Source organism: Oxyura jamaicensis, chromosome 1 (genome assembly GCF_011077185.1).
Source record: "Oxyura jamaicensis isolate SHBP4307 breed ruddy duck chromosome 1, BPBGC_Ojam_1.0, whole genome shotgun sequence".
In the NCBI taxonomy this organism is placed as follows: Eukaryota; Metazoa; Chordata; class Aves; order Anseriformes; family Anatidae; genus Oxyura; species Oxyura jamaicensis.
The window spans coordinates 168,052,161-168,075,051 of record NC_048893.1 but is presented as its reverse complement, the minus strand read 5'-3'; positions in this window follow the sequence as shown (position 1 = coordinate 168,075,051).

Sequence of the window (22,891 nt, the reverse complement as noted above, 5' to 3'; positions counted from 1 at the left end):
CTGCTCTGTAAGAGCAGAATATGTGGGAAGTGGAGGGCAGGAGTTGGCTGTATGTCTTGTTCTCAATGCTTCAGTTTAGAAACCGTCCAGTGTGTAAGTGCAGAGATATAGCTTAACTTTCTAGCAAGTGTGTGTTTATTTTGATTCTACATTGATCTGAAAATATAGAGAAACATTCTTAGCTGGCTTGATTTTTTATAACTAACCCAGATGACTGGTTTATACTTTCTGAAGGTAAATCTCATGGGATGCTTTCATAAGCACTGACTTTATAGTATTTCAAAGACAAAGCAATTTAAGAATTTTAAGCACACACGATTTAATTTCTTCACACAATTTCTCAGCTTTCCAGGTGGAAAGTGTTATGACTGTGTTTTTTATTTTATTTTTTATTTTTTTTTTAAGGTAAAAGTGTTTAGTAATGTAATAGTACAGATCTGAAAAGCCTAAATAGAGAAGTAAGTCTCATTTCCAGATCTCTTTCACTGAATTCTCAGTATCTAGCACACTACATAAAAGATACCCTAATGAATACTTAGAAAAGCAAAAGCAGGACTTTCTATGGATTACCTAAATAACAACATGGTCTTGCCATTCATAGTCCCAGAGATCTGATTTAGGACCATCCTCAGTTCCCACTGGCCTGAATCAGTGGTTCTTAAAATCTCAAAAGATTGTGCTTATTATTTCTAACAGTACAGTGAGGTAAAAGAAAATGCACCTAAAGATTTGTAGTCTTCCTAGGCAGCAAAAGACATATTCCAGGAAATGTATTAATTAAAGAACATTAAATCTGCAACACTTGAAAAACTAGAAGCCAAGAATTCTATCTGAAATGTCATAATATCATGCATATTGAATATCCAAGTGTTGCTATACTTTCCTTTCTAAAGGCACAACTCCAGCTGTGCTTGCCTAATATAGTGTGAATACTAGCTCCACAGAGCATGGTCATACAGACATGGAAAAATAAGACTCATAATATACTACAAGGTATTTGGTATGCAGTGAGCTTTCAAATGTAAAACAAAACAAAACAAAATAAATTAAAAAAAAATGAAAGAATCTAAAAAAAAAAAAAAAAAAAAAAAAAAAGAATATCAAGTAAATGGGAAAGAGGAATCTTTTTGAAAACATTCACTTACCAAAAAAAAAATACATATATACATATATATATATATGTATATTGCAGGATTGGGACTGCTATTTAGTGCTTAGAATGTTAATATAAAACAAACATATTTGTAAATATATAATTGCCATAGATAATAAAGGTTAAACTCAAGACTGCTACACCAAAGCACTAATCACCTTGTCTTTCTTATTTTAGCATGAACTGTCTTAACCTCTGTTAGTCAATTAACATATTGATGAGTAGAAAAGAAGTAAACCTGATGCCATACAGTCATGGAAATTTTGTCTGGAAGTAAACTCAAGAGGTCAGACTAGATGACCTCCTGAGTGAAGCAAGACTGGATTGATTTCTCATGTTGATTTCTTTCACATGCTATTAAATGGATTCTAAGAGGACAACGTCCATTGTGTTTCCAGGTTATTTTCTGGATACTCTTTATTATTATTATTATTATTATTATTATTTTATTATTATTATTATTATTATTTTTAAGACAGACACGTCTTTAGGCTTTTATAAATGTCAGACACCTTCTTCAATCAACAGAATATTTCACAAACTGTCAGCTTTTTCAGCACCCTCAAATACCTCCTGTCTGCCCTCATGGATTGTAACACATGCATCTTTCCTAGCTATTGTTAATTCCATTGCTGTCCCACCACTGTTTTTCCTCTCCGTCCCAAACCATATGGATGTAGCCAGAAGTCTTGGAACAGGCTTTGTGTTTTAAGGCTGTAGGAAAAGAAATGTGTCGATCATTTTAGGTTTTCTTTTCCATATTGCCCATCACTAATTTGTACTGTCCGTTGCCAACACACCTACATTTCCTCTGAACTTATCTTTGTGGCTAACGCACTTGTATCCCTTCTTGTAGTTTCTGTTTCCATTTAGTTTTAGCTCCAGTGAGGCTTTGGTATTACTGATTTTTTCTCTAAATACTAGGGCAACATTTTTATTCTCCTCCTTTTTTTTTTCCTGTATATGTTTTCACATCTGGCATGTTCACACTTTGTATTTGTGTTCTTCAAAGCTTCCTGATTAGACAAGTGGGTTTTCTTCCAAATTCTGTCTCCCTGCACATCAAGATGGTTTATCTCTGAGGTTTCAGATATTTTTCTTTAAAAATCAGTCTACTCTTCCCATTATGACAGTTTCCCAGGAGATTTTGCCTAGTAATTCCCTCAACAGGTGCTCTCCATGTTGCCCTAATATCCAAAGACTTACCATGGCTGTTTATCATTTCAGCCTCCCTCCAGATCTTGAATTTTATCATGTCATGGTCTCTGCCACCCAAGCTGACATTTCTGACCATGTTAATTTGTTTCTTCTCTAAGGTGCAGCTCAGCTTGAATATTGTCCCTTCTTGTTCCCTCTATCTTCTTCATTTAATTAATCATTAGCTTTATCTATGAATTTTCTTAGGATGTTTGCACAATGTTCTGTTAAATCCCAGCAGATGTGGTGTTTGGTTGAAATCTTCCATGAGGACGAGCGCCTTCTATCAAGATCTTTTTTTTTTTTTTTTTTTTTTCAAATCACCTTATCTATTATTTTTTCTTGATCAGGTGATGTGCAGCAAACCTTATCACATCAACAGTTGCTCCCTTCTCTGACCAGAGGCTTTCAAGAATCACACTTTCAGTTCATAGCCTCTGAACTCTGGAACTCAGAAGCTTGGCTTAATCAAGGAGTGCAATTTTTCCTCTTTTTCCTCGCTCTTTTTTTTTTTTTTTTTTTTTCTGTCTTTCTTTAATAGCTTCTGACTATCCATGACCATTTTCCTGTCTTGCAATACTACCAAGTCTTTGTACTTCTGATCATGTCACTCCAGCAATTGAAAATCTTGTTGACTGTCTGAGCTCTAAGAATTAGAGACACTCACTGAAAGCCTCTGAACTCTGTTCTGAGTAGAAATGTAAAAATATCCTCAATGGAAGGAGAAATGTAAAATCCACACTGTAGTCACTTTCTTCAAGAACCTTGTCTACATACAGTTCTTCATCTTTTACTTTTGAGTTTCAGTTCCTTTCCCCAAAAAAGCAGAGTTATGCCTCCTACCAATTTAACAAGCCGGTTTGAAAAAGTCCTTTCCTCTTTTGCTGAGAAGATCTTTACTTTTTTCACTAAGACCTTTTTCCTCAAATGAGACACAATGATTGAGGAAGATGAATTTTTGCTGGTGACAAGTATGCACGCACAAATGTTAGTCTGCTAATACCGTCTGCTCTTACCTCTGTCTTTCCCCTTGACTGAAAGGATTAAGGAGGTAATTACTTAGGACCCTGATTCTCTCTCTCTCTTCTTTTTTTTTTTTTTTTTTTTTTTTTTTGTCTCCAAAATCATACAGTCATCTTTAACTTGCTCAAGCAAGTTGCTCATCTGTGCCTACAGAGATGAACAGCAAGAATTCAGAAGACTGACTGAGCCTTGGCAATGTCTGTAACATTACAGAACCACTACAAGAAAGCATCAAAATTCCCTCGATAACAGGTGTTTTGGTCAATTTCCAGCACAGGACAGAGACCCCAGTGACAGACACTTAATGCTTCATCTCTGGATTGTTCACTGTGGAGACATGAAGTACCCATCTCAACATCTTCTAACAGAAGCTATAGTTTCAGTCATGGATACTGTGGTTAGTCCTGAACTCAAGTCTCATCCCTAATGGGTAAGAGCTATTAACCCAAGGTCAATTCAAGGAATTAGATATTACCAATAATATATTTATATTTTAATTTTAAATCTATGTACCCACATTAGGTGACCAGAGTAATTGCATAAAACTCCTTTTTTTTTTTTTTTTTTTTTTTTTTAAAATTCCCAGAATACTTATCTTGTTATATCACTATACATCCAAAATGCAGACCTCCAGCCTTTAAGTTCACAGAGTGCTTGATACTAGTAAGAGATTGTCATTCCCTTTGTGGTGGCTATGGGTTTCAAAATTAATTGATTACAGCAGCCAGAGACATCCTATACACCTTATTTCTTCTTAAAAATTCCCTCTCTTTTGATGTTATGAGAGCAGCAGGGGAGACTAGAGATGAAGGCATGGTTCCAGACAAGGCATCTGTTTTATGAAAAGCACCAATTGGTAAAAAAATAGAGTTGCTCTATTTCCAGCACCAGAGAGAATTTGATTTAATATTTTAGTGTATCACTATATTGCCACTTTATTGGACTGTATGCATGTCTGGCAAAATAGCATTTGATCTTTAATAAGTCATTTTAGCCATTCAAAGAAAAATAGAGAACAAGAATAGATAGGCATTTAAAGATGAATAGAAAGATAGGAGTTCATCAATTTTTCATTTACAGAACATCAGTGTTCATTTGTGATTAGATTCTCAGAATACGGTTATTTCCAGAGACATTAGGAGTCAAAAATCTATATATCCATAAGCACATATGTGTATGTTTGGCAGAGCACAGGACATAGATACATGCATTTGTGCATACTCACAGACTAGTTGAAGGTGTCCTTGCCCATAGCAGGCTTGGGGTGAAATTAGATGAGCTTTAAGGTCCTTTCCAACACAAGCCATTCTATGATTTTATGATTCTATGACATGAAAGAGAACAACAGTCAAAAAAATGCAGACCTAGAGTAAACAATTGATTGTAAATTATTTTTATTTAGTTGATAGGAGGGAAATGGACATAATTAATGATCATTTTGTCATCTTCTTATGTTCCCTAAGGGGAACATAATCACAAACTGATAAAAAAAAAAAAAATATTTATTAAGAAATAAAAAAAAAAGATGTTAAATGGCAACCTTGTGTAGGAAGTCATGACTGCTGGTACTGCACTGTCACTCATCTTCCCCTTGTGAATTAAGTTGCCATAAACATTAGAAATATAATCTTTCATGTAAGAACCAAAAGCATTAGGTTTGTATCCAGAGGACAAAAAAAAAAAAAGGAACTAGAGAGTTATCTAGAAGCTTTTCTACATGTGTAATCATGTTATTTAGCAACTGAACACCTTGGGATCCTAATTCATTTTTTAAAATGATGGACATCTGTCTATTAAGTTTATACATGCAATGAAACTTTTCAAAACACTAATTGGTGTAAAAGAAATAAAAAGAGAAGAGAGAGGATTTTCTGTGAGAGAAAGGAAGTATTTAATTATGGAGAGTTGGACAGCTATACAGATGTACAATTTACATGGAGAAAGAGAGAATATGCTGTCTTTGGATAGAAAAATTCCTCGGCATTGCAGGAAACTCCCCCCACCACCTACCCCACCTTCCCATGTGCCCTTATGCAACAGGTTTGAGACCCTGGAGCTCGAGAGAGTGGTGGATGAGGGTGTGACAGAAAAGTTAACCAGGAAGCCTAGGGCGAAGAAGACTGCTCCATGCCTCAAGACTGCTCCCACAAAGAAGGAAAGAAGGGTGATCGTGGTGGGCGACTCCCTTCTCAGAGGAACAGAGGGCCCTATCTGTTGGCCTGACCCTACCCGTAGGGAAGTCTGCTGCCTCCCTGGGGCCAGGGTCAGGGATGTTGCCAGAAAGCTTCCCAACCTGGTTCGCCCCTCTGATTACTACCCGCTACTGATAGTCCAGGCTGGCAGTGATACCACTGATGAGAGAAGCCTGAAGGCTATCAGACGGGACTTCAGGGGGCTGGGACGGTTAGTGGACGGAGCGGGAGTACAGGTGGTGTTTACGTCCATTCCTACAGTGGCAGGGAATGGTTCAGAGAGGACACAAAAAGCCCACCTGATAAACATGTGGCTCAGAGGCTGGTGCCAACACAGAAGTTTTGGGTTCTGTGACCACAGGGTGCTCTACTCGGCACCTGGCCTGATGGCTGCAGATGGGTCCCAACTGTCTGCAAGGGGAAAACAGATCCTGGCCCAGGAGCTGGCAGGGCTCATTGAGAGGGCTTTAAAATAGGTAAGAAAGGGATGAAACTAAGCCTGTTGGAGGTTGTAATGGTTTTGCTCGGGTGGGCGACCGAGCTCCACCACAACCGCTCTCTCACTCCCCCTCCTCAAAGAGGAACAGGGAGAAAATATGATGAAAGGGGCTCAAGGGTTGAGATAAGGACAAGGAGATCGCGTGGTAATTATTGTGATGGGCAAATCAGACTCAGCATAAGGAGACAGTAAGATTTATTGCCTATTACTAACGAGCTAGAGAAGTGAGAAACAAAGGAAAGAAACCAAAAGCACCTTCCCCCCCCATCCACCCTCTTCCACCTCCTCCCCCCGAGCGGCGCAGGGGAACGGGGGAATGGGGGTTATGGTCAGTCTATAGAAATTCTTCTCTGCCGCTCCTTCTCGGTCACTCCCATCCCCTGTGTTGTGGGGTCCCACCCACGGGATGCAGTCCTTGCTGAACTGATCCAGCGTGGGCTTCCCACAGGCAGCAGCTCTTCAAGAACTGCTCAGATATGGGTCCGTACCATGGGATCCATCCCTCGGGAGCAAACTGCTCCAACCTGGGTCCCCCACAGGCAGCAGCTCCTGCCAGGTCACCTGCTCCTGCGTGGTCTCCTCTCCACGGGCTGCAGGTCCGGCCCAGAATCTGTTCTGGCAGGGGTCTTCCACAGGCCACAGTCTCCGTCGGTGCAGGTCCACCTGCTCCACTGTGGTCTCCTCCATGGGCTGCAGCGTGGAACCCTGCTCCACCGTGGTACTCCATGGGCTGCAGGGGGACATCCTGCTTCACCATGGTCCTCACCACAGACCGCAGGGGACTTCTGCTCCGGCGCCTGGAGCACCTCTCCCCCTCCTTCTTCACTGACCTTGGCACCTGCAAGGCTGTTCCTCACTCCTCTCACTCTCCCAGTTGCTGTGTGGCGCAGCGTTTTTTTTCCCTGTCTTAAATATGCTCTCACAGAGGCGCAAACAGCATCACTTATTGGCTCAGCTCTGGTCAGCAGTGGGGTCCTTACCAAACATGGGGCAGCTTCTAGATCCTTCTCACAGAAGCCACCCCTATGGCCCCCTGCTACCAAAACCTTGCCACTTAAACCCACTACAGAGGTGTGCCAGGGGGAACAGCGGCAAGGCTGGGGGAGAAGGCTAAGGCCCAGCTGAAGTGCATTTACACTAATGCACGCAGCATGGGCAACAAGCTGCAGGAGCTGGAAGCCATTGCGCAGCACGCAGGCTACGACTTGGTTGCCATCACGGAAACGTGGTGGGACCACTCTCATGACTGGAGTGCTGCAATGTCTGGCTATAGGCTCTTCAGAAGGAACAGGCAGCATGGAGGGGGTGGTGGAGTGGCTCTCTATATTAGAAAGTGTTTTGACGTCGTCGAACTTGAAGCTGGGAATGACAAGGTGGAGTCGCTATGGGTTAGGATCAGTGGAAAGGCCAACAAAGGAAGCATCCTGGTGGGGGTCTGTTATAGACCGCCAAACCAGGATGAGGGGACGGATGAGGAGTTCTACAGGCAGCTGGCGGAAGTTGCAAAATTGTCAGCGCTTATTCTTGTGGGGGACTTTAACTTCCCAGACATCTCCTGGAAACACAACACAACCCAGAGAAAGCAGTCCAGGAGGTTTCTGGAGAGCGTGGAAGATAACTTCCTGATGCAGCTAGTTGGCGAGCCTACCAGGGGAGGTGCCCCGCTAGACCTTCTGTTCACTAACAGAGAAGGACTGGTGGGAGACGTGCTGGTCGGGGGCTGTCTTGGGCAAAGTGACCACAAAATGTAGAGTTCTCGATACTCGGCGAAGTCAGGAAGGGGATCAGTAAAACTGCTGTCTTGGACTTCCGGAGGGCTGACTTTGAGCTGTTCAAGACACTGGTTGGCAGAGTCCCTTGGGAGGCGGTACTGAAAGACAGAGGAGCCCAGGAGGGCTGGGCGCTCTTCAAGAAAGAAATCTTAATGGCTCAGGAGCGGTCTGTCCCCACGTGCCCAAAGACGAGCCGGCGTGGAAGAAGACCGGCCTGGCTGAGCAGAGAGCTGTGGCTCGAGCTTAGGAGAAAAAAGAGGGTTTATAATCTTTGGAAAAGAGGGTGGGCCACTCAGGGGGACTACAAGGATGCTGTGAGGCGGTGCAGGGACAAAATCAGAATGGCCAAAGCTCATCTGGAGCTCAATCTGGCCACTGCTGTTAAAGACAACAAAAAATGTTTTTATAAATACATCAACACAAAAAGGAGGACTAAGGAGAATCTCCACCCTCTACTGGATGCAGGGGGAAACTTAGTAATCAGAGATGAGGAAAAAGCTGAGGTGCTTAACGCCTTCTTTGCCTCAGTCTTTAACAGCAAAACCAGTTGTTCTCTGGACGCCCAGTACCCTGAGCTCGTGGAAGGGGGTGGGGAGCAGAATGTCACCCTCACAATCCATGAGAAAATGGTTGGAGACCTGCCACAGCATTTGGATGTACGCAAGTCGATGGGGCCGGATGGGATCCACCCGAGGGTACTGAGAGAACTGGCAGAGGAGCTGGTCAAGCCGCTTTCCATCATTTATCGGCAGTCCTGGCTATCGGGGGAGGTCCCACTTGACTGGCGGCAAGCAAACGTGACGCCCATCTACAAGAAGGGCCGGAGGGTAGACCCGGGGAACTATAGACCTGTTAGTTTAACATCAGTGCCAGGGAAGCTCATGGAGCAGATTATCTTGGGTGTCATCATGCGGCAGTTGCAGGGCAAGCAGGCTATGAGGCATAGTCAACATGGGTTTACGAAGGGCAGGTCCTGCTTGACGAACCTGATCTCCTTCTATGACAAGGTGACACGCTTAGTGGATGAGGGAAAGGCTGTGGACGTGGTCTACCTTGACTTCAGTAAGGCATTAGACACCGTTCCCCACAGCATTCTCCTCAGAAAACTGGCTGCTCTTGGCTTGGACTGGCACACACTTTGTTGGCTTAAGAGCTGGCTGGATGGCAGGGCCCAGAGAGTTGTGGTGAATGGAGTCAAATCCAGTTGGAGGCTGGTCACTAGTGGAGTCCCCCAGGGCTCGGTACTGGGACCAGTCCTCTTTAATATCTTCATCGATGATCTGGACGAGGGGATCGAGTGCGCCCTCAGCAAGTTTGCAGACAACAAGTTAGGTGCATGTGTCAATCTGGTCGAGGGTAGGAAAGCTCTGCAGGAGGATCTGGATAGGCTGGACCGATGGGCCGAGGCCAACGGTATGAAGTTCAACAAGGCCAAGTGCCGGGTCCTGCACCTGTGGCACAACAACCCCAAACAGAGCTACAGGCTGGGAGATGTGTGGTTAGAAAGCTGCCTGTCAGAGAAGGACCTGGGGGTATTGGTTGACAGTCGGCTGAATATGAGCCAGCAGTGTGCTCAGGTGGCCAAGAAGGCCAGCAGCATCCTGGCTTGCATTAGAAACAGCGTGGCCAGCAGGTCCAGGGAAGTGATTGTCCCCCTGTACTCGGCTCTGGTGAGGCCGCCCCTTGAGTACTGCGTTCAGTTTTGGGCCCCTCGCTACAAGAAGGACATGGAGGTGCTTGAGCGAGTCCAGAGAAGGGCTATGAAGCTGGTGAAGGGTCTGGAGAACAAGTCTTATGAGGAGCGGCTGAGGGAGCTGGGACTGTTTAGCCTGGAGAAGAGGAGGCTCAGGGGTGACCTTGTTGCACTCTACAGGTACCTGAAGGGAGGCTGTAGTGAGGTGGGGGTTGGTCTATTCTCCCATGTGCCCAGTGATAGGATGAGGGGGAATGGGCTAAAGTTGTGCCAGGGGAGGTTTAGGTTGGATATTAGGAAAAACTTCTTTACTGAACGGGTTGTTAGTCACTGGAATAGGCTGCCCAGGGAAGTGGTGGAGTCACCATCCCTGGAGGTCTTTAAAAGATGTTTAGATGTAGAGCTTAGGGATATGGTTTAGTGGAAGATTTGTTAGCGTTAGGTCAGAGGTTGGACTCGGTGATCTTGGAGGTCTCTTCCAACCTAGACTATTCTGTGAAACTGTGATTCTGATTCTGTGAAAAATATTATTTTCATTGTGTTTGTTTGTCTTGTTGGTTGGTTGGTTCTGACTTTTATTTAGATATTCCAATAATCTTCATTTCTTATATTTAAATAAAGTGAACATATGCTGGGAAAAAAATAATAATAATAATAAATATCCAAGACACAAATAAATGTGAAAATTACCTACCCAAAATGCAATGTACTTGATTCTGAAACTCAGATATTGACTTCATGTTTGATGTTGCCATGAGTATATTTTTATAAAAGATAAAGTGCTTCTGCTAATTCACACATTTCCTCAGTTTCAGGAACTCATATATACATATATACATACATATATATATATATATAAGTAAGGTTAAAATGGAACAGGATTGTTCCAGTAATCAATAAATCAATAGTACAAGAAATTTTTTTTTTTTTTTTTTTTTTTACATATTCTGACAAATATTCTACCAGCTCTCTTTGCTAAGAGAAAAAAGAGAACAAAGTTAAAGGCCTTATTTAATCACACAAAAGGTAGATTTTATAGTCGGGATGAGAATGCCATCTGGTAATCCTGTTGCTATGATATACAATATGTAAGTCCATAAATTTTAACAAACGTGGCTAGGTAGGAGGGAAAAATATGAATTTAACAGATAGCTTTGTCTGAAAACTTATTTTTGTAGTATGTTACAACTTAGCTTCTTGGCTTCTAAAGATTTCTCTTGCCATCTTCTTTAAGTCTACCATGACAACTGAACTGCATGACCTCTCTTCCAGTGGTTGACCCCTCTCACTGTAAAAAGTCTTTTATAATATGATGTGGTGTGATATGATGGTGGTTTTTTGTTTGTTTTATTTTGTTTTGTTAGGAATTTGGATTCAGAACAAAATATTGCAGAACAGAATTCTTATAATGTGGATTGCCACTCCTTTAGCTATGACAGACTTGTTTGAAGGCTCTTGAAGCATATTGAATATATCCTTAGAGTCAGGTAAGACATTCAGGATTTATGCCATTGTTATGCCATTGTTATGTTTTTGAATCAGTCTCTATATACATCTCAATAACTGAATTGGATCAGGTATTATTCCTAGTTTTGAGTTTTGGAAGTGCTTATAAAATTAACTCTTACCTCTCAAAATACATGGGTATATTCAAATTGCCATGGTGCTAACAAAACTTTGTTTTGGGGGAAAGTGTAAGTTGGCCTTAGCAAAAAAAGTGCCAGATAAGCTCTGAACAATTTCAGAATGGATGCTAGTGATGAGCCCTGTACCCTTGTCCTGTTTAGTTTACTATTATAAAGGTAAATAGCAGGGCTTGGACAGAAGCTAGGATTCTTGTTTCTTAAGCAATACAATTATGTATATTTAAATATCTTATTACATGTATTTTATAGTATAAATAAGAAGTACTACTTAGGGAGTAAAGATAAGTATTTTTCAGACTGTAAATTTGAACTCTGTATTTCAATTCTAGCTATCTTTTTTTTTCTTCCTCTTCTTTTCCCCAATCTGTCTTTTTACTCTTTAAATAGTTTTATGTTTTTCTTTAAGTTTTTAACAGAATACAAGTCCAGTATGCTGTAGACTTCAGGAGACCTTGACTATAATCCCTATTGGATGCAGGATTCATTGCCTTGCTCAAGGCTCTTGCAGAGCTGCCAGAGATCACATCATTTTCTATTAATCTCTTAGGGGTGCTCAAAGGATTAATTAGTTAATGTTTTGTGAAGCACTTTGAAGATGAAAAGTGCTGTGTAAATGCTAAGCATTGTGAGAAAAAAGTTAGAGAGAGGAACTGGGGTTTGATGGGTAGCTGAAGTATAGCTTCAAAATTTCTCATTTCTTATTCAGTAAAGAGCCTAAATTCTTTCTGAACTATGATCTGGTTTCCAGGACCATAAGAAAACCTTTAAAACATCAACCTACTCCCTTTGAACCTAATGAAAATTACACATTTCCTTTTAATTAATTGTGATAAATACTACAGAACTTGTTGGAAGGGCTTCAGCTGCCTGTTACCTTGTAATGAATATAAAACACTGTATTCTTGTGTGATTTTCTGACAGCTTTTGGAAATGAGGAAAGAATTGGTAATTTTCTCCAGGGGTAAATGGACAAGACTTTGAAAATGCCACTATTGCAGCTGGAGCTACTTCACTGTTGTCTCACGTTTTGCTTGAAGTTTCTTAAATCAAAAGAACTTAAATCTCTTTATAGACCCTCAACAAACTTCTGTTTTTTCCATGGGTGGACCATAAGCATTTTGTTCAAGTGCTCAAGTTATGACCACATGCTTCTGTCTCACACATGGCTGGTCTGGGTCAAATCAAATGTGCCCTCAGCCCAGAAATTTGACTCTAACTGTGATAGACAGAAGACTCTTGGGAATTGTCTTGTGTTGCTGACATATTAACTCTAGGATGAGTTTTCTGAATGCACTCAAGATGAGTGAACCTGAACTGTTTTTATCTTCTGCCTATAATGTAATGTCTATATGGGATCACAGAATCACAGAATGGCTCAGGTTGGAAGGGACATTAAAGATCATCTAACTCCACCCCCCTGCCATAGGCAGGGATACTAACAAATTGATGAGGTTAGCCAAGGCTACATCTATCCTGGCCTTGAAAACCTCCAGAAATGGGGCATCCACAACTTCTCTGGGATGCACCTTCCATTTCTTTTGAAAATGAATCACCTCCTGTGTCTCAGATACATTTTGCCTCAGATTCTACTGGAGACTCTAATAGATGTAAAATCAATTAACGCACTATAAATCATGATATATTTGTAAAAATCCTCATGTAATAGAAGTTTGATTTGCCTGCACTTTGTGAAATAGTGAAAATAAAAATGAAATCTGGAGCCAATGAAAAAGAAAAAAGAAAAATATTTTCTGTTCTGCAAGATGACTTTAAAAAACAAAAAAAAAGTCATAAGTGAACTTCAAATTATGAATTCTTCATCTTCTGCCTTTACTATGTCTATTAGTACAATTTCATTCCTTTTAAATGTTACAGAAAGACCAAAATTTAAATGAAAAGGCAGGAAATTTCAATATTCCCACATTACATAAACATTGATTTTTTTTAAAATTAAAAATATTATTATTATTATTGTAGGCGGTGGCTGTAATATGGCTAGAAGCAGGCAAAAAAATCTCCACCCTGTCAGTATTACTGAAAACACTTTGAATTATCACTACTAATTTGTTCACAAGAGACAACAAGAAGACTATCATACCTCAGCCTGCTTAGGTGATAAATATAAATGCACTGAGTTTTTAATTGGGTTACTTGTAACACCACTACTAAAATCACATCTGTAAAATAACGACATGTTTGAGTCAGTGAGCTGGTTATGATGACAAAAAAGCTACCTCTAAATAATGTTGAACATTGGATTAAGTTAGTTTTACAAATACATCCTATCATTTTTGGATGACCATGCTTTCCATCTGAGAGTAGCTTAAGACTCTCTGTTAGCAAACCTATTAAGTTCCCACTACAGAAAAACAAACAAACAAACAAACAAACAAACCAGTAGTTCTTGTGCTATTATATGTCCTCCTAGGCATTTATCTGTTTGGCAGCCTGGAAAATGTTTTTGTCCTATTAATTTAATTGGTGTTTTGAAATACACAACAATTATTTTATAGTCTATAGTTTTGTTGTTGTTGTTGTTGTTGTTGTTGTTGTTTCCTTTTATCTTTGCATAGTTTGTGAGATTTTATTTATCATTTATAATTATATTAACCAAAAATGTTGCCTTGTTCCAAGCTCAACAGAAATGCTAGGATAATCATATATAAAAAAGAAAGTCACATTATCATGTTTTCAGCTAACAAAATAATGTAGGATCTGGAGAAAGATAATTTAAGCCATTTACGAAAATTTGATCTGTATGATCTTGCATATCAACAGATAACAGATAATTCATTAATATTAGAAGGGCAATACAAGTTCAACAGAATAATTATCTGGCTTGGTGGCTTTTCTCTAGTTTTGATCAGTAACAATGAGTATGAGAACAGGCAATTACACAAAGATAATTTCCATCAGTTTGAAGTCTAGGCAATTCTTGAACACTAGATGCTATAGCCCTTTGTGATTTTTTCTTTCATGAACTTGCTTAGTTCATTTTTTGAGACTACAACTTTGCTACCAACAGTATTTCTTGACAAAATGCTGTGTGAAATATATCCTTCTGGTAGTTTCTGTCTCTCGCATGTTACCAATCTATACAGTCAAAACTCTCATAAAGAAATCCAGATAAGTAAAAGCATACAATCATAGAGTTATTTAGGTTGGAAAAGACCTCTAAGATCATCTATTCTAACCATTAACCTAGCATTGCCAAGTCCACCATTAAGCCATGTCACTAAGAACTATATCTGCACTTTTTCTGAAGACTGCCAGGGATGGTGACTCAACCACTTCTGGGCAGCTTGTTCCAATGCTTTACAACATTTTCAGTGAAGATTTTTTCTCCTAACATCCAATATAAATCTCTCTGGCACAACTTAATACCATTTCCTCATCTTATCATTTAATGCATGGGAGTAGAGATCAATCCCCACCTCGCAACAGCCTTCTTTAAGGAAATTGTAGAGCACAATAATGTCTCCCCTGAGCTTTCTTTTCCCCAAGCTAAACAACCCCAGCTCCCTCAGCTGCTTCTCAGAAGACTTGTTCTCTAGACCCTTCACCAGCTTCATGGTCCTTCTTTGGACAGGCTCCAGCACATCAATGTAGTCACAGGCCCCAGATTGAAGAGAGTATTTGAGGTGTTGCCTCACAAGAGTCAAATACAGAAGGGCTATCACTTCCCTAGTCCTGCTGGACTTTAGTGATGATATTGACACTGTTGCCAAAAGGTCCTCATAGAGAATCTATCAAAGTATGAGCTGAATGGGCAGACAGTAAAGTGGATTGAAAGCTGTCTGAACAGCCAGACCCAGAGGTCAGTGGTGCAAAGTCTAGTAAGCAGAGTACCCCAGAGGTCAATACTGGAGTACTGTTTAACATCTTCATTAATGATCTGGATGATGGGGTAGAGTGCAACCTCAGCAAATTCACAAACAACATGGAACTGGGGACATTGGGGGATCATGTTAATATCTAGAGGGACTTGGAAAATAGGCCAACAAGACAGGTTGGAGAAACAGACTGGAGAAATGGGTTGATAAGAATGTCATGAAGTTCAACAAGGAGAAGTGCAAAGTCCTGCACCTCAGGAGGAACAATCAGTACATGCTAAGATGGAAAGCAGACTGGCAGAAAATGATCTAGGAGTCTTGGTGAACATCAAGTTGAACATGGGTCAGCATGGTACCCTTGCAGCTAAGGTGGCTACAGTATACATACTTGGCTGTGATAAAGTATTTTCAACAAGTTGAAGGAGGTAATTCTTCTCTTATACTCAGCATTAGTGAAGCTGTACCTGGAGTATTCTTTCTAGTTGTGGTCTCCTCAGTACAAGACAGATGTGGACTATAAGGGGCTATAAAGATTATTAGGGGACTGGACCATTTCTCCTACAAGGAAGACTGAGAGAGCTGGGACTCTTCAGCCCAGAGAAGAGAAGTCTCACGTGCAAAGAGGACAGATCCAGGCTCTTTTCTGTGGTGGCCAGTGACAGGATAAGAGGCTATAGGCACCAACTTAAACATAGAAATTTTCTTCTGATCATCAGGAAGCACTTCTTCACAGTGTGTACAACAGAGCACTGACACAGGTCTCCCTCTCTGGAGACATTCAGAAGCTGGATATCATCCTGGGTAAGTGGCTCTAGATTCTGAAAAGATGATTGACAGAATTGATTGAATGTTCATGTTGAAATTTGATTTTTTTTTTTTGAGTCTAACTCTGGGAAAGCATTTTGCTCTTCTGTTGACAGCTTTATTCCAACCCTAAGGCACCCATGATAATTAATAATTTTGTCAGATCAGTTCATCCCAAGCTGATGTGCTGTGCAGGGTTTTTCCTTATTTCCTTATCTCCCCTGTTCTCTACCTTGGTAAATGACCTTTATCAAATTATGTTTCAAACAAGGAACTCATGACATTCAGATTCTATAGGGCAAACTGAGAATGCCATTATCTTAGCTGGAACAGGAAGGTACATTATTCTGACTGTATGTAATTCACAGGCTTTTTTTTTTTTTTTTTTTTTTTGTATTTTAATGCAGATTTCAGTGGAACTAGTATTAAGAACAAATCAGGATAAATGATTCCTGTATGATTCAAGTTAATATATGTTTTCTCCTTTATTTTTCATTATATTATAAATGAAATGCTTTAATCTCCTTAGTTGTGATATGCTCATTCCCTTAAACCTTAATAATAAGAAGGATTTTTTTTTAACCTTTTTTTTTCTCAAGTACAATCATTTTTGCCTAATTTAGAAAACAATTACTACATTTTTTAGTGTCTTTAATGCTTTTTATTATTATTTTATTTATTTATTTATTTATTTTCAGGCAGACTGCTGCTGCTATGATCATAGAATCATAGAATCATTTAAGTTCAAAAAGACCTTCAAGATCATCAAGTCCAGCTGTTACTTAAAACTACCAAGTACACTACTAAACCATGTCCCATGTATCATAAATACCTCCAGGGATGGGGATTCCTCCACTAGCATGGACAGCACATTCCAATGCCTAGCCACACTCTCCATGAAGAAATTCTTCCTGACATCTAATCTAAACCTCCCCTGGCACAACTTGAAACCATTTCCTGACACCCTAAAACTTGCAACCTGAGAAGAAACCAACATGCACCTTGCTACAATCTCCTTTCACATAGCTGTAGAGGGTGATGAGGTGTCACCTCAGACTTCTTTTCTGCAGACTAAATGGCCCTGGTTCTCTCAGCCACTCCTCATGTCTTGTTTTCTAGTCCCTTCACCAGCTTTGGTGCTGTTCTCTGGACAAATCCCCGCAATTAATTATCTTTCTTGTAGTGAGGGGCCCAAAACTGTGCACAGTGCTCAAGGCGTTATCTCACCAATGTCAAGTACAGAGGGACAATAATTTCCCTAGTCCTGTGGGACACTATTTCAATACAAGCCAGGATGCCATTGGCCTTCTTGGCCACCAGGGCACACTGCCGGCTCACGTTCAGCTGGATGTCGACCACTACTCCCAGGTCTAGTTCTGCCTGGAAACTTCCCAGCCACTGTTCCCCAAGCCTGTACTGCTGCGTCAGGTTATGACTCAAGTGCAGGAGGACCCAGCACTTACCTTTGTTGAAAGACAGACAGGTGGACGCAGCCCATTGATCTAGCCTATTCAGATCCCTCTGTATAGCCTTCCTACCCTCAAGCAGATCAATGTTCCTGCCTAAATTGGTGTCATCTGTCAAAGAGTTTGCATTGAGTTTTTTCTTAATGTATTATGCTATAAAGCTACACTAAAATCTCAGATTTTCCCTTTGGAGCAATTCTTTATTTTATTTTTTTTTATTTTTATTTTATTTTATTTATTTATTTATTTATTTTTAATTATTTTGCTTTCAGTAAATACTAAGACAACTACCAATACATATATCTATATTTTAGAAGAAATGGTTCCACAAATATTAAAAAATAAAAATAAAAATAAAAAAATGAAACATCTGGAAACCCCTCCAAAAATCTAAAGGTTTCCTCCATGTGAGATAAATAGTATTTATTTATTTTATTTATTTATTTTCTCAGTTATCTCATTGGAGGCCCCACAGAGCTTCATTCAATCACTGATGATCTGTTTCATTAGAGATTTTATTCCATAATTTTAAAGGAAACTTTAAAAATAAAAAGCTTACCAAAAAATAGCAAATAACAAATTTCTGTATATTAGATTTCAGTCTCTGTTCTTCTTCGTAGTGCTGTAACCTTGAGCTTTACAAGCCAAGGAGATGAACTAAGTATGACTAGGGCGATGAGAAATGTGATAGGGAAAACAGTCTAAACATGGAAGTGCACATATTTCAGTTAAAAATGAAGACAGCTACTAAAGCTAATGATCTGTACCTTTTAAAAATTCATGAAGGGATTATATATGTGCAAACTCAGTAAGAAATGCTGCATACTCCTTCACTGCAATCTAAGCAAATTACACTGGCTTTCTGGCCTTAGCTGTAATTAAACATATCTATCTTCTCTCCAACAAAGATTAAAGGAAAATTATACTATGGTCTTATTCATCTTCTGTCAATGATCTACCCATTGAAGGGGAAAATAAAAAGAAATTATTTCTCAATGATACAAAAATACTATAGGTAATTAAGCAGAGGATAACACTGTTTTTTTACTCTGTCCTTTTAAAATAAACCAAATCAAGTTAATAAAGGATAGCTGTGTAGCAGCTATTAGAATAGAGTAGACTAGAACAGTTTAGTTGGAAGAGATTGTGGTGGTTCTACTCTGCTGGGCAGCTGAGCTCCACCACAACCACTGTCTCATTCCCCCTCCTCAGGGAAAGAAGGGGAGAAAATATGGTGGAAAAGGGCTAAGGACTGAGCTAAGGACAGGGAGATTGTTCAGCAATTATGGTCATGACAAAACAAACTCAGTGTAGGGAGATGAATATAATTTATTGCTTGTCACTAGCAGACTAGAACACTGAAAAACTAAAACTAAAAACACCCTCTCCCCATCCACCCTCTTCTATGTCCTCTCCACAAACTGTTCAGGGGAACATGTAATGGGAGTTGCACTCAGTCCATAACACTTTGTCTCTGATGTTCCTTCATAGTCAGTCTCTTCCCCTGCTCCAGCAAGGGATCTCTCCCACGGGATGCCATCCTTCTCAAACTGATCCTGCATCAGCTTCCCATAGGCAGCAGCTCTTTGAGAACTGTTCCAAATATGGGTCCATACCATGGGGTCCATCTGTCAGGAGCAATCTGCTCTAACATGGCCCCCCCATGTGTGGCAGCTCCCATCAGATCACCTGCTCCTGTATGAGCTCCTCTCTATGGGCTACAGGATATAGGATCTGCTGCTGTGGGGACTCTCCATAGGTTGCACCCTCCTTCAGTCTGGATCCACTGTGGTGTCCTCCACAGGCTGCAGTGTGGAGACTTGTTCTGTCGTGGGACCCATGGGCTGCAGGTGGACAGCCTGCTCCACTAGGGACCTCTCCACAGGCTGCAGGGAAACTTCTGCTCCAGTGTGTGGAGCACCTTCTGTCCTCCTTCTGCACTAACTTTAGTATCTGCAGGGCTGGTTCTCACTCTTTGCTTTCCCAGATGCTGTTGTGCAGCAATTTTAATTTTATCTATCTATCTATTTATTTATTTATTTTTAATTTTCATTTTCTTAAACCTGCTCTCAGAGGTACTAAGACAATCGCTTTTTGCCTCAGCTCTGACCAGCAACATGTCCCTCTTTTGGAGACAGATGGAACTGGCCCTTATCTAACATGGAACACCTTCTGGATTCTTCTCACAGAGGCCAATCCTGCAGCCCATCTGCTACCAAACTCTTGCCATGTGAGACCAGTACAGGGACCTTCATAGATCACCTAGTCCAACTGCTTGACCACTTCAGAGCTAACAAATTAGAGCATATTATTGAGGGCATTATCCAAATGCCTCCTGAACACCGCCAGTCACAGGACATCAACTACCTGTCTAGGAAGCCTGTTTCAATGTTTGACCACCCTCACAGTAATGCAATTCTTCCAAATATCTGTCTTGAACTTGTTGCAGCTTTGTGCCATTCCCATGTGTCCTGTCATCAGTCACCAGGGAGAAGAGATAAGCACCTCCTTATCCATGTCACCTCCCCAGGAAGCTGTAGAGTAATGAGGTCACCTCTTAACCTTATTTTCTTTAAACTACACACCCCAGCTATTCAAGTTTCTTAACATGATTTTTAAATGGTGGAACCCAGAATTAAATTGTAGAACCAATATCCAAGGTGAGACTGTACCAATGATAAATAGAATAAGGAGAATCATCTCTTTAGGCCTGCAGGCTATGCTGTATTTAATGTACCTCAAAATGCACTTTGCCCTCTTGGCTGCCAGGGCACACTGCTTACTCATGTTGAGCCTACTGTCAACCAGCACCCCAGTTCCCTTTGCAGAGAAATGCCTTCTAGCCATTTGTCTCCCATTCTGTACCTGTGCCCAACAATTCTGTTCCAGGTGCAGAACCTGACATTTTCATTTGTCAAACTTCATGCTGTTGCTGACTGCCCAATGCTCCAGTCTATCTAGATCCTTCTGTAAGGCCTCTCATCCCTCCAGAGAGGCAACATCGCCTCCCAGTTTAGTATCATCAGCAAACTTGCTAAGGATGCATTCAACTTCTTCATCCAGATAATTGATAATAACAGTGATCAGGACTGGCCCTAGAACTGAGCCCTGGGGAGCACCGCTAGTGACTGGCCAGATGTGAAAACCCCATTCCCTGCCACCCTTTCAGCTCTGCCGTTGAGCCAGTTCATCACCCAACATAGTGTGAACTTATTTATCCTGGAGTTGGACGATTTGTCCAGGAGGATGCTGTGAGGGACTGTATCATAGGCCTTACTAAGATCCAGAAAGATTATGGCCACTACCTTCCCTTCATCTACCTATTGGGTGATTTTATCATAGAAGGAAATCAAATTACTAAAAAAGGACTTTACCTTGATGAACCTATGTTGACTATGCCTGATAATTGTTTTGTTCTTTATCTGACTTTCAACAACCCCTAGAATAATTTTCTCCATAACTTTGTCAGGCACTTAGGTTACACTAACAGGTCAGTAGTTTCCTGTGTCTTCTCTCATGCCCTTTTTGTAGAGAGATATAACATTTGGTAGTTTCCAGTCAGCAGTGACCTACCCAGACTCCCAAGACCTTTGGTAAATTTTTAAGAGATGTACAGCTATAAAATCTGCTAACTCCCTCAATACTCTGGGGTTATTCTTGTTGGGCCCCATAGACTTATCAATTGTGATCTTTTCCCTTACAATTCTGCCATAGATGGAAAGTCACTGTTCCCTCAGTAATGGTCCTCTGTCTCTAAGTACTGGGCAGGCCAAGATCTGTTATTACTATTAAAAACTGAGGCAAAACCAAACCAAAACAAAAAGAGACATTAAACGCCTCTGACTTTCCCTCAACCTTACTTGTTAGTTGACCATCTGCTTCAAGCAGTCTACTGCTTTTCTTTGACCTCCTCTTCCTGTTGACACACTTAAAAAAATCTTTTTTGTTGTCTGACACCTCATCGACCACTATTCTTTTAGTCTGCACTGAGAACTCTGTGTGTTCTTCCAGCAAAGGACTGTCCGTAACTGTAGAGATCAGGTGTATTCTTTACTGCTTATAATTCTCTAGAATGGTTTATTCTAAAGGTTTATTCAGACTAAGGAGTTTGCAGAACTAGGTGGGGATGGCTAGTGTGTCCCTGTACTATAAAGGACTAACTGCTATTCAGCATCCAAACTACTCTTTTCCTCTAACTCTATTTCAGAAGAGGAAAACCAAATCAAAATAAAACAAAATCCAAATATAAAATAAATCTGAAAGAGGGAATCACAAGAGGGAAGAACATTGATTGCCAGTATTTTGTTTTCACATTATATATCTTTCACTTTGTTTCTGTATGCACACAGATGACTGCTGATGACAATGGCTAGAAGTGGTTACAGTGGTGTGAACAGATTTTTTCACACACAAGAGTTTTTGTTCGCAGTTTAAAAATAAATATTTTTAAAGGTTTCCAAATAATGGAAATTAATATAATTGCATTGTAAATAATGATAATTAATACTAATACTAATAATAATGCTTAACATTTGAAATATATATTTTAATACATTAAAAAAAGATATAGTAAATATTTGGCAGTTCTTGTTAGCTATGGCTGTGAGTGTCTTCACTTGATGACTGTTTGACATTCTTATTTTCCCTTTTCAAATTTTCCAGCCTCAATTTTTCATGGTACAGATTATACATAGTAAGTAAAAATAATATTCTAAAATGTGCTTTATTTGGAATGTATCTTTTTAATATACATATTTACATTACAGACATACGTTACTAATTATGATGTCTCACAAATAAAATTGAGACCTCAACAAAAGAAAAAACTGCTTTGTAATAATTGATTCTGCAAATTCATGTTTAAAAGGTGGTTTATTGGGTTTACAAGGTAAGATTTTGGTAGTGGGAAGCTGCAGGGGTGGCCTCTGTGAAAAGAATTCAGAAGCTACCACATGTCAGATCAGAAACAGTTTCAGCCAGCTCCAAAAAGGAACCCACTACTGACCAGAGCCAAGCAAATGAGCAGTGTTGTTTGTGCCTCTGTGAGAGCAGATTTATGAAAGGGAAAAATGAAAATAAAATGCTGTACAACAGCAGCTGGGAGAGCAAGAGACAGCCCTGTAGACACCAAGGTCAGTGAAGAAGGAGGGCAGGAGGTGTTCTGGGTGCTGGAGCTGAAGTTGCCCTGTGGCCTATGAAGTGGACTGTGTGGGAGCAGGTGGGTATGTCCTATGGGAGGCTGCAGCCTATGGAGAGCCTCCACAGGAGCAGACTTCGGGTTGGAGCTGCAGCTCGTGGAGAGGGGCCCATGCAGGAACAGGTGGGAAGGGGGGAGCTGCTGCCTGTGGGGAACACGTGCTAGAGCAGTTTGCTCCAGACAGATGGACCCCATGGTACTGAGCCATGCTGGAGCAGTTCTTGAAGAGCTGCTGCCTGTGGGAAGCCAATGAAGGATCAGTTTGGTAAGGATGGCACCCCATGGGAGGTACCCCATATTGGAGCAGTGGCAGAGAGTGACCATGAAGGAGCAGCAGAAATGAAGTGTTACAGACTGACCACAGTCCCCATTCCCTGTTAGCCTGTGCTGCTCTGAGAGAAGAGGTAGAAGAGGAT